Raw genomic sequence first — 13,868 nt, forward strand, 5'->3', positions numbered from 1 at the left:
ACAGTAACTCCTGCCTGCCCAGTGTATAGCAACAGTAACACCTGCCTGCCCAGCGTATAGCAACAGTAACCCCTGCCTGCCCAGTATATAGTGACAGTACCTCCTACCTGCCCAGTGTATAGCAACAGTAACTCCTGCCTGCCCATTATATAGTGACAGTAACCCCTGCCTGCCCAGTGTATAGCAACTGTAACTCCTGCCTGCCCAGTATATAGTGACAGTAACTCCTGCCTGCCCATTATATAGTGACAGTAACCCCTGCCTGCCCAGTGTATAGCAACTGTAACTCCTGCCTGCCCATTATATAGTGACAGTAACTCCTGTCTGACCAGTGTAAAGCAATTGTAACCCCTGCCTGCCCAGTGTATAGTGACAGTAACCCCTGCCTGCCCATTATATAGTGACAGTAACTCCTGCCTGCCCAGTGTATAGCAACAGTAACCCCGGCCTGCCCAGTGTATAGTGACAGTAACTCCTGCCTGCCCAGTGTATAGTGACAGTAACCCCTGCCTGCCCACTGTATAGCAACAGTAACTACTGCCTGCCCAGTGTATAGCAACAGTAACTCCTGCCTGCCCAGTGTATAGTGACAGTAACCCCTGCCTGCCCACTGTATAGCAACAGTAACTACTGCCTGCCCAGTGTATAGCAACTGTAACTCCTGCCTGCCCAGTGTATAGTGATAGTAACTCCTGCCTGCCCAGTGTATAGTGATAGTAACTCCTTCCTGCCCAGTATATAGTGATAGTAACTCCTGCCTGCCCAGTGTATAGTGATAGTAACTCCTGCCTGCTCAGTATATAGTGACAGTAACCCCTGCCTGCCCAGTGTATAGTGATAGTAACTCCTGCCTGCCCAGTATATAGTGATAGTAACTCCTGCCTGCCCAGTGTATAGCAACTGTAACTCCTGCCTGCCCAGTGTATAGCAACAGTAACTCCTGCCTGCCCAGTATATAGTGACAGTAACTCCCGCCTGCCCAGTGTATAGCAACAGTAACCCCTGCCTGACCAGTGTATAGTGACAGTAACTCCTGCCTGCCCAGTATATAGTGACAGTAACCCCTGCCTGCCCAGCATATAGCAACTGTAACTCCTGCCTGACCAGTATATAGTGACAGTAACCCCTGCGTGCCCAGCGTATAGCAACTGTAACTCCTGCCTGACCAGTATATAGTGACAGTAACTCCTGCCTGACCAGTGTATAGTGATAGTATCTCCTGCCTGCCCAGTATATAGTGACAGTAACTCCTGCCTGCCCAGTGTATAGCAATTGTAACTCCTTCCTGCCCAGTATATAGTGACAGTAACCCTTGCCTGCCCAGCGTATAGCAACTGTAACTCCTGCCTGACCAGTATATAGTGACAGTAACCCCTGCCTGCCCAGCGTATAGCAACTGTAACTCCTGCCTGCCCAGTATATAGTGACAGTAACCCCTGCCTGCCCAGTGTATAGTGATAGTAACTCCTGCCTGACCAGTGTATAGTGACAGTAACTCCTGCCTGCCCAGTATATAGTGACAGTAACTCCTGCCTGCCCAGTGTATTGCAATTGTTACTCCTTCCTGCCCAGTATATAGTGATAATAACTCCTGCCTGCCCAGTGTATAGCAACTGTAATCCCTGCCTGGCCAGCGTATAGCAACAGTAACACCTGCCTGCCCAGTATATAGTGACAGTAACTCCTGCCTGACCAGTATATAGTGACAGTAACTCCTGCCTGCCCAGTATATAGTGACAGTAACTCCTACCTGCCCAGTGTATAGCAACAGTAACCCCTGCCTGCCCAGCGTATAGCAACAGTAACACCTGCCTGCCCAGCGTATAGCAACAGTAACCCCTGCCTGCCCAGTATATAGTGACAGTAACTCCTACCTGCCCAGTGTATAGCAACAGTAACTCCTGCCTGCCCATTATATAGTGACAGTAAATACTTAGGTATGTGTACCGAGCGCTAAAGTTTATAAAAAGGCCTTAAGCTTACTAACAGATTAGCCTCCTAGCAGGCTAAATAGTAGGTAACAGAATAGGGGGCGATAGTAAGCGCTGAATAGCTTAAAAGGCTGGAAACTAAATTCTGGCGAATAATTTATTCCATATACATTCAAATTAAAATCACAGATAAAATGTTAAAACACAATGTTCATATATAAATACAGTAAAATTCTGTTCATGGATCCATGAAATATTCCAGGAGTTTTGTACCTGGCTACTTTAGTTATACAAAACCTTGAATGTAGCTATCTTCAAAGTTCTTATGTGTGTTTAGGATAGATTAATAAGTCGGTTACCTGACTTTGGCGTTCTAGATATGGTTCTATTGTCAGTGGATGAAAAAAATGTGTGGACTGTGGTTCAGATCAGACCAATGTGATGTGTGACAATAAACAATATATCAACTTTCAAATAAACATTAAAATCTCAGCACATGATGGTGTAAAAGCATTCGTTCAAACTTCAATATAAAATGAAAAAAATAATGCAATAATCAAAGGCGTGTGAGATCCGTTACCGGACCAAGTGGAGGAGGGGCTGTGAAAGAACGTGACGTTGATGCAAAAAGTAGGTGTTTAACCCCAGAGAAATGTGAATCCACACTAGCGCTAGTGAAAAAAAAAAAATTTCAAAAAGAAAAAAATATATAAAAAATATATATAAAAATAAAGAAATATAGAAAAAAAAAAAAAATATATATATATATATAGTTCAATGTAGATCAATCTTGAACAGATGAAAAAATGTGAGACAGATGAAAATAATGTGAATCTTCAAAAATAAATGAATAATCCCCTTGAAAAATAAAACAAAATTATCCGCAATCCAAAAGTGTAAAATTACGTAAAACAAATATAAATTTTGATGGGCAAAAGTCTAAATTGGCAGAGATTCTATATAGGTGCTCCTAAACACAGAGCCGCTTCAGCACCCTAGGTGCCAGATCCGGAGGTCGTAGTTACCAACTGGTAAGTGATATTGTTAGTGTCTATGATGGAAGTCCATATAGTATATATAGAAATGTTGTTCATAAAGTCAATATCACAAAAATGTAAAAATATAAAATGATGAAAAAGCCTGAAAGAGAAAAAAAGAAACAATAGTGCAACACTGTATATAAGGGACAATAGTGGTATAAGAATCAAGCTCACCAGTATGTCTGTCAACGCGTTTCGGCCACGATTTGGCCTTTCTCAAGACTATATCTGAACAGAATTTTACTGTATTTATATATGAACATTGTGTTTTAACATTTTATCTGTGATTTTAATTTGAATGTATATGGAATAAATTATTCGCCAGAATTTAGTTTCCAGCCTTTTAAGCTATTCAGCGCTTACTATCGCCCCCTATTCTATATAGTGACAGTAACCCCTGCCTTCCCAGCGTATAGCAACTGTAACTCCTGCCTGCCCAGTATATAGTGACAGTAACTCCTGCCTGCCCATTATATAGTGACAGTAACCTCTGCCTGCCCAGTGTATAGCAACTGTAACTCCTGCCTGCCCATTATATAGTGACAGTAACTCCTGTCTGCCCAGTGTAAAGCAATTGTAACCCCTGCCTGCCCAGTGTATAGTGACAGTAACCCCTGCCTGCCCATTATATAGTGACAGTAACTCCTGCCTGCCCAGTGTATAGTAACAGTAACCCCTGCCTGCCCAGTGTATAGTGACAGTAACTCCTGCCTGCCCAGTGTATAGTGACAGTAACTCCTGCCTGCCCATTATATAGTGACAGTAACCCCTGCCTGCCCAGTATATAGTGACAGTAACCCCTGCCTGCCCAGTGTATAGCAACAGTAACTACTGCCTGCCCAGTGTATAGCAACAGTAACTCCTGCCTGCCCAGTGTATAGTGACAGTAACCCCTGCCTGCCCAGTATATAGTGACAGTAACCCCTGCCTGCCCAGCGTATAGCAACTGTAACTCCTGCCTGCACAGTGTATAGTGATAGTAACTCCTGCCTGCCCAGTGTATAGTGATAGTAACTCCTTCCTGCCCAGTATATAGTGATAGTAACTCCTGCCTGCCCAGTGTATAGTGATAGTAACTCCTGCCTGCTCAGTATATAGTGACAGTAACCCCTGCCTGCCCAGTGTATAGTGATAGTAACTCCTGCCTGCCCAGTATAAAGTGATAGTAACTCCTGCCTGCCCAGTGTATAGCAACTGTAACTCCTGCCTGCCCAGTGTATTGCAACAGTAACTCCTGCCTGCCCAGTATATAGTGACAGTAACCCCTGCCTGCCCAGTGTATAGCAACAGTTACCTCTGCCTGCCCAGTGTATAGTGACAGTAACTCCTGCCTGCCCAGTGTATAGTGACAGTAACTCCTGCCTGCCCATTATATAGTGACAGTAACCCCTGCCTGCCCAGTATATAGTGACAGTAACCCCTGCCTGCCCACTGTATAGCAACAGTAACTACTGCCTGCCCAGTGTATAGCAACAGTAACTCCTGCCTGCCCAGTGTATAGTGACAGTAACCCCTGCCTGCCCAGCGTATAGCAACTGAAACTCCTGCCTGCCCAGTGTATAGTGATAGTAACTCCTGCCTGCCCAGTGTATAGTGATAGTAACTCCTTCCTGCCCAGTATATAGTGATAGTAACTCCTGCCTGCCCAGTGTATAATGATAGTAACTCCTGCCTGCTCAGTATATAGTGACAGTAACCCCTGCCTGCCCAGTGTATAGTGATAGTAACTCCTGCCTGCCCAGTATATAGTGATAGTAACTCCTGCCTGCCCAGTGTATAGCAACTGTAACTCCTGCCTGCCCAGTGTATAGCAACAGTAACCCCTGCCTGCCCAGTGTATAGTGACAGTAACTCCTGCCTGCCCAGTGTATAGTGACAGTAACTCCTGCCTGCCCATTATATAGTGACAGTAACCCCTGCCTGCCCAGTATATAGTGACAGTAACCCCTGCCTGCCCACTGTATAGCAACAGTAACTACTGCCTGACCAGTGTATAGTGACAGTAACTCCTGCCTGCCCAGTATATAGTGACAGTAACTCCTGCCTGCCCAGTGTATTGCAATTGTTACTCCTTCCTGCCCAGTATATAGTGATACTAACTCCTGCCTGCCCAGTGTATAGCAACTGTAATCCCTGCCTGCCCAGCGTATAGCAACAGTAACACCTGCCTGCCCAGTATATAGTGACAGTAACTCCTGCCTGACCAGTATATAGTGACAGTAACTCCTGCCTGCCCAGTATATAGTGATAGTAACTCCTACCTGCCCAGTGTATAGCAACAGTAACCCCTGCCTGCCCAGCGTATAGCAACAGTAACACCTGCCTGCCCAGCGTATAGCAACAGTAACCCCTGCCTGCCCAGTATATAGTGACAGTAACTCCTACCTGCCCAGTGTATAGCAACCGTAACTCCTGCCTGCCCATTATATAGTGACAGTAACCCCTGCATTCCCAGCGTATAGCAACTGTAACTCCTGCCTGCCCAGTATATAGTGACAGTAACTCCTGCCTGCCCATTATATAGTGACAGTAACCCCTGCCTTCCCAGCGTATAGCAACTGTAACTCCTGCCTGCCCATTATATAGTGACAGTAACTCCTGTCTGCCCAGTGTAAAGCAATTGTAACCCCTGCCTGCCCAGTGTATAGTGACAGTAACCCCTGCCTGCCCATTATATAGTGACAGTAACTCCTGCCTGCCCAGTGTATAGTAACAGTAACCCCTGCCTGCCCAGTGTATAGTGACAGTAACTCCTGCCTGCCCAGTGTATAGTGACAGTAACTCCTGCCTGCCCATTATATAGTGACAGTAACCCCTGCCTGCCCAGTATATAGTGACAGTAACCCCTGCCTGCCCAGTGTATAGCAACAGTAACTACTGCCTGCCCAGTGTATAGCAACAGTAACTCCTGCCTGCCCAGTGTATAGTGACAGTAACCCCTGCCTGCCCAGTATATAGTGACAGTAACCCCTGCCTGCCCAGCGTATAGCAACTGTAACTCCTGCCTGCACAGTGTATAGTGATAGTAACTCCTGCCTGCCCAGTGTATAGTGATAGTAACTCCTTCCTGCCCAGTATATAGTGATAGTAACTCCTGCCTGCCCAGTGTATAGTGATAGTAACTCCTGCCTGCTCAGTATATAGTGACAGTAACCCCTGCCTGCCCAGTGTATAGTGATAGTAACTCCTGCCTGCCCAGTATAAAGTGATAGTAACTCCTGCCTGCCCAGTGTATAGCAAATGTAACTCCTGCCTGCCCAGTGTATAGCAACAGTAACTCCTGCCTGCCCAGTATATAGTGACAGTAACCCCTGCCTGCCCAGTGTATAGCAACAGTAACCTCTGCCTGCCCAGTGTATAGTGACAGTAACTCCTGCCTGCCCAGTGTGTAGTGACAGTAACTCCTGCCTGCCCATTATATAGTGACAGTAACCCCTGCCTGCCCAGTATATAGTGACAGTAACCCCTGCCTGCCCACTGTATAGCAACAGTAACTACTGCCTGCCCAGTGTATAGCAACAGTAACTCCTGCCTGCCCAGTGTATAGTGACAGTAACCCCTGCCTGCCCAGCGTATAGCAACTGAAACTCCTGCCTGCCCAGTGTATAGTGATAGTAACTCCTGCCTGCCCAGTGCATAGTGATAGTAACTCCTTCCTGCCCAGTATATAGTGATAGTAACTCCTGCCTGCCCAGTGTATAGTGATAGTAACTCCTGCCTGCTCAGTATATAGTGACAGTAACCCCTGCCTGCCCAGTGTATAGTGATAGTAACTCCTGCCTGCCCAGTATATAGTGATAGTAACTCCTGCCTGCCCAGTGTATAGCAACTGTAACTCCTGCCTGCCCAGTGTATAGCAACAGTAACCCCTGCCTGCCCAGTGTATAGTGACAGTAACTCCTGCCTGCCCAGTGTATAGTGACAGTAACTCCTGCCTGCCCATTATATAGTGACAGTAACCCCTGCCTGCCCAGTATATAGTGACAGTAACCCCTGCCTGCCCACTGTATAGCAACAGTAACTACTGCCTGCCCAGTGTATAGCAACAGTAACTCCTGCCTGCCCAGTGTATAGTGATAGTAACTCCTGCCTGCCCAGTGTATAGTGATAGTAACTCCTTCCTGCCCAGTATATAGTGATAGTAACTCCTGCCTGCCCAGTGTATAGTGATAGTAACTCCTGCCTGCTCAGTGTATAGTGACAGTAACCCCTGCCTGCCCAGTGTATAGTGATAGTAACTCCTGCCTGCCCAGTATATAGTGATAGTAACTCCTGCCTGCCCAGTGTATAGCAACAGTAACTCCTGCCTGCCCAGTATATAGTGACAGTAACTCCCGCCTGCCCAGTGTATAGCAACAGTAACCCCTGCCTGACCAGTGTATAGTGACAGTAACTCCTGCCTGCCCAGTATATAGTGACAGTAACCCCTGCCTGCCCAGCGTATAGCAACTGTAACTCCTGCCTGACCAGTATATAGTGACAGTAACCCCTGCCTGCCCAGCATATAGCAACTGTAACTCCTGCCTGACCAGTATATAGTGACAGTAACTCCTGCCTGACCAGTGTATAGTGATAGTAACTCCTGCCTGCCCAGTATATAGTGACAGTAACTCCTGCCTGCCCAGTGTATAGCAATTGTAACTCCTTCCTGCCCAGTATATAGTGACAGTAACCCTTGCCTGCCCAGCGTATAGCAACTGTAACTCCTGCCTGACCAGTATATAGTGACAGTAACCCCTGCCTGCCCAGCGTATAGCAACTGTAACTCCTGCCTGCCCAGTATATACTGACAGTAACCCCAGCCTGCCCAGTGTATAGTGACAGTAACTCCTGCCTGCCCAGTGTATAGTGACAGTAACTCCTGCCTGCCCATTATATAGTGACAGTAACCCCTGCCTTCCCAGCGTATAGCAACTGTAACTCCTGCCTGCCCAGTATATAGTGACAGTAACTCCTGCCTGCCCATTATATAGTGACAGTAACCCCTGCCTTCCCAGCGTATAGCAACTGTAACTCCTGCCTGCCCATTATATAGTGACAGTAACTCCTGTCTGCCCAGTGTAAAGCAATTGTAACCCCTGCCTGCCCAGTGTATAGTGACAGTAACCCCTGCCTGCCCATTATATAGTGACAGTAACTCCTGCCTGCCCAGTGTATAGTAACAGTAACCCCTGCCTGCCCAGTGTATAGTGACAGTAACTCCTGCCTGCCCAGTGTATAGTGACAGTAACTCCTGCCTGCCCATTATATAGTGACAGTAACCCCTGCCTGCCCAGTATATAGTGACAGTAACCCCTGCCTGCCCAGTGTATAGCAACAGTAACTACTGCCTGCCCAGTGTATAGCAACAGTAACTCCTGCCTGCCCAGTGTATAGTGACAGTAACCCCTGCCTGCCCAGTATATAGTGACAGTAACCCCTGCCTGCCCAGCGTATAGCAACTGTAACTCCTGCCTGCACAGTGTATAGTGATAGTAACTCCTGCCTGCCCAGTGTATAGTGATAGTAACTCCTTCCTGCCCAGTATATAGTGATAGTAACTCCTGCCTGCCCAGTGTATAGTGATAGTAACTCCTGCCTGCTCAGTATATAGTGACAGTAACCCCTGCCTGCCCAGTGTATAGTGATAGTAACTCCTGCCTGCCCAGTATAAAGTGATAGTAACTCCTGCCTGCCCAGTGTATAGCAAATGTAACTCCTGCCTGCCCAGTGTATAGCAACAGTAACTCCTGCCTGCCCAGTATATAGTGACAGTAACCCCTGCCTGCCCAGTGTATAGCAACAGTAACCTCTGCCTGCCCAGTGTATAGTGACAGTAACTCCTGCCTGCCCAGTGTGTAGTGACAGTAACTCCTGCCTGCCCATTATATAGTGACAGTAACCCCTGCCTGCCCAGTATATAGTGACAGTAACCCCTGCCTGCCCACTGTATAGCAACAGTAACTACTGCCTGCCCAGTGTATAGCAACAGTAACTCCTGCCTGCCCAGTGTATAGTGACAGTAACCCCTGCCTGCCCAGCGTATAGCAACTGAAACTCCTGCCTGCCCAGTGTATAGTGATAGTAACTCCTGCCTGCCCAGTGCATAGTGATAGTAACTCCTTCCTGCCCAGTATATAGTGATAGTAACTCCTGCCTGCCCAGTGTATAGTGATAGTAACTCCTGCCTGCCCAGTATATAGTGACAGTAACCCCTGCCTGCCCAGTGTATAGTGATAGTAACTCCTGCCTGCCCAGTATATAGTGATAGTAACTCCTGCCTGCCCAGTGTATAGCAACTGTAACTCCTGCCTGCCCAGTGTATAGCAACAGTAACCCCTGCCTGCCCAGTGTATAGTGACAGTAACTCCTGCCTGCCCAGTGTATAGTGACAGTAACTCCTGCCTGCCCATTATATAGTGACAGTAACCCCTGCCTGCCCAGTATATAGTGACAGTAACCCCTGCCTGCCCACTGTATAGCAACAGTAACTACTGCCTGCCCAGTGTATAGCAACAGTAACTCCTGCCTGCCCAGTGTATAGTGATAGTAACTCCTGCCTGCCCAGTGTATAGTGATAGTAACTCCTTCCTGCCCAGTATATAGTGATAGTAACTCCTGCCTGCCCAGTGTATAGTGATAGTAACTCCTGCCTGCCCAGTGTATAGTGACAGTAACCCCTGCCTGCCCAGTGTATAGTGATAGTAACTCCTGCCTGCCCAGTATATAGTGATAGTAACTCCTGCCTGCCCAGTGTATAGCAACAGTAACTCCTGCCTGCCCAGTATATAGTGACAGTAACTCCCGCCTGCCCAGTGTATAGCAACAGTAACCCCTGCCTGACCAGTGTATAGTGACAGTAACTCCTGCCTGCCCAGTATATAGTGACAGTAACCCCTGCCTGCCCAGCGTATAGCAACTGTAACTCCTGCCTGACCAGTATATAGTGACAGTAACCCCTGCCTGCCCAGCATATAGCAACTGTAACTCCTGCCTGACCAGTATATAGTGACAGTAACTCCTGCCTGACCAGTGTATAGTGATAGTAACTCCTGCCTGCCCAGTATATAGTGACAGTAACTCCTGCCTGCCCAGTGTATAGCAATTGTAACTCCTTCCTGCCCAGTATATAGTGACAGTAACCCTTGCCTGCCCAGCGTATAGCAACTGTAACTCCTGCCTGACCAGTATATAGTGACAGTAACCCCTGCCTGCCCAGCGTATAGCAACTGTAACTCCTGCCTGCCCAGTATATACTGACAGTAACCCCAGCCTGCCCAGTGTATAGTGACAGTAACTCCTGCCTGCCCAGTGTATAGTGACAGTAACTCCTGCCTGCCCAGTATATAGTGACAGTAACTCCTGCCTGCCCAGTGTATTGCAATTGTTACTCCTTCCTGCCCAGTATATAGTGATAATAACTCCTGCCTGCCCAGTGTATAGCAACTGTAACTCCTGCCTGCCCAGTATATAGTGACAGTAACCCCAGCCTGCCCAGTGTATAGTGATAGTAACTCCTGCCTGACCAGTGTATAGTGACAGTAACTCCTGCCTGCCCAGTATATAGTGACAGTAACTCCTGCCTGCCCAGTGTATTGCAATTGTTACTCCTTCCTGCCCAGTATATAGTGATAATAACTCCTGCCTGCCCAGTGTATAGCAACAGTAACCCCTGCCTGCCCAGTGTATAGTGATAGTAACTCCTGCCTGCCCAGTATATAGTGATAGTAACTCCTGCCTGCCCAGTGTATAGTGATAGTAACTCCTTCCTGCCCAGTATATAGTGATAGTAACTCCTGCCTGCCCAGTGTATAGTGATAGTAACTCCTGCCTGCTCAGTGTATAGTGACAGTAACCCCTGCCTGCCCAGTGTATAGTGATAGTAACTCCTGCCTGCCCAGTATATAGTGATAGTAACTCCTGCCTGCCCAGTGTATAGCAACTGTAACTCCTGCCTGCCCAGTGTATAGCAACAGTAACTCCTGCCTGCCCAGTATATAGTGACAGTAACCCCTGCCTGCCCAGCGTATAGCAACTGTAACTCCTGCCTGCCCAGTGTATAGCAACAGTAACTCCTGCCTGCCCATTATATAGTGACAGTAACCCCTGCCTGCCCAGCGTATAGCAACTGTAACTCCTGCCTGACCAGTGTATAGTGACAGTAACCCCTGCCTACCCAGTGTATAGCAATTGTAACTCCTGTCTGACCAGTATATAGTGATAGTAACTCCTGCCTGCCCAGTGTATAGCAATTGTAACTCCTGCCTGCCCAGTGTATAACAACTGTAACTCCTGTCTGACCAGTATATAGTGATAGTAACTCCTGCCTACCCAGTATATAGCAATAGCAACTCCTTCCTGCCCAGTGTATAGCAACTGTAACTCCTGCCTGACCAGTGTATAGCAACTGTAACTCCTGTCTGACCATTATATAGCAACAGGAACCACTGCCTGCCCAGCATATAGCAACTGTAACCCCTGCCTGTCCAGTATATAGTGACAGTAACCCCTTCCTGCCCAGCATATAGCAACTGTAACCCCTGCCTGCCCAGTATATAGTGACAGTAACCCCTGCCTGCCCAGTGTATAGAAACAGTAACTCCTTCCTGCCCAGTATATAGTGACAGTAACTCCTGTCTGCCCAGTATATAGCAACAGTAACTCCTGCCTGCCCAGTATATAGTGACAGTAACCCCTTCCTGCCCAGTATATAGTGACAGTAACCCCTGCCTGCCCAGTATATAGTGACAGTAACCCCTGCCTGCCCAGTGTATAGCAACAGTAACTCCTTCCTGCCCATTATATAGTGACAGTAACTCCTGCCTGCCCAGTATATAGTGACAGTAACCCCTGCCTACCAAGTGTATAGCAACAGTAACTCCTTCCTGCCCATTATATGGTGACAGTAACTCCTTCCTGCCCAGTATATAGTGACAGTAACCCCTGCCTGCCCAGTATATAGTGACAGTAACCCCTGCCTGCCCAGTATATAGTGACAGTAACTCCTGCCTGACCAGTATATAGTGACAGTAACCCCTGCCTGCCCAGTGTATAGCAACAGTAACTCCTGCCTGCCCAGTATATAGTGACAGTAACCCCTGCCTGCCCAGTATATAGTGACAGTAACACCTGCCTACCAAGTGTATAGCAACTGTAACTCCTGCCTGACCAATATATAGTGACAGTAACCCCTGCCTGCCCAGTGTATAGGAACTACAACTCCTGTCTGACCATTATATAGTGACAGTAACCCCTGCCTGCCCAGTGTATAGCAACTACAACTCTTGTCTGACCATTATATAGTGACAGTAACCCCTGCCTGCCCAGTGTATAGCAACAGTAACTCCTGCCTGACCAGTGTATAGTGACAGTAACCCCTGCCTACCAAGTGTATAGCAATTGTAACTCCTGTCTGACCAGTATATAGTGACAGTAACCCCTTCCTGCCCAGTGCCCAGTATATAGTGATAGTAACTCCTGCCTGCTCAGTGTATAGTGATAGTAACTCCTTCCTGCCCAGTATATAGTGATAGTAACTCCTGCCTGCCCAGTGTATAGTGATAGTAACTCCTGCCTGCTCAGTGTATAGTGACAGTAACCCCTGCCTGCCCAGTGTATAGTGATAGTAACTCCTGCCTGCCCAGTATATAGTGATAGTAACTCCTGCCTGCCCAGTGTATAGCAACTGTAACTCCTGCCTGCCCAGTGTATAGCAACAGTAACTCCTGCCTGCCCAGTATATAGTGACAGTAACCCCTGCCTGCCCAGCGTATAGCAACTGTAACTCCTGCCTGCCCAGTGTATAGCAACAGTAACTCCTGCCTGCCCATTATATAGTGACAGTAACCCCTGCCTGCCCAGCGTATAGCAACTGTAACTCCTGCCTGACCAGTGTATAGTGACAGTAACCCCTGCCTACCCAGTGTATAGCAATTGTAACTCCTGTCTGACCAGTATATAGTGATAGTAACTCCTGCCTGCCCAGTGTATAGCAATTGTAACTCCTGCCTGCCCAGTGTATAACAACTGTAACTCCTGTCTGACCAGTATATAGTGATAGTAACTCCTGCCTACCCAGTATATAGCAATAGCAACTCCTTCCTGCCCAGTGTATAGCAACTGTAACTCCTGCCTGACCAGTGTATAGCAACTGTAACTCCTGTCTGACCATTATATAGCAACAGGAACCACTGCCTGCCCAGCATATAGCAACTGTAACCCCTGCCTGTCCAGTATATAGTGACAGTAACCCCTTCCTGCCCAGCATATAGCAACTGTAACCCCTGCCTGCCCAGTATATAGTGACAGTAACCCCTGCCTGCCCAGTGTATAGAAACAGTAACTCCTTCCTGCCCAGTATATAGTGACAGTAACTCCTGTCTGCCCAGTATATAGCAACAGTAACTCCTGCCTGCCCAGTATATAGTGACAGTAACCCCTTCCTGCCCAGTATATAGTGACAGTAACCCCTGCCTGCCCAGTATATAGTGACAGTAACCCCTGCCTGCCCAGTGTATAGCAACAGTAACTCCTTCCTGCCCATTATATAGTGACAGTAACTCCTGCCTGCCCAGTATATAGTGACAGTAACCCCTGCCTACCAAGTGTATAGCAACAGTAACTCCTTCCTGCCCATTATATGGTGACAGTAACTCCTTCCTGCCCAGTATATAGTGACAGTAACCCCTGCCTGCCCAGTATATAGTGACAGTAACCCCTGCCTGCCCAGTATATAGTGACAGTAACTCCTGCCTGACCAGTATATAGTGACAGTAACCCCTGCCTGCCCAGTGTATAGCAACAGTAACTCCTGCCTGCCCAGTATATAGTGACAGTAACCCCTGCCTGCCCAGTATATAGTGACAGTAACACCTGCCTACCAAGTGTATAGCAACTGTAACTCCTGCCTGACCAATAT

Source organism: Bombina bombina, chromosome 3, assembly GCF_027579735.1.
Source record: "Bombina bombina isolate aBomBom1 chromosome 3, aBomBom1.pri, whole genome shotgun sequence".
In the NCBI taxonomy this organism is placed as follows: domain Eukaryota; kingdom Metazoa; phylum Chordata; class Amphibia; order Anura; family Bombinatoridae; genus Bombina; species Bombina bombina.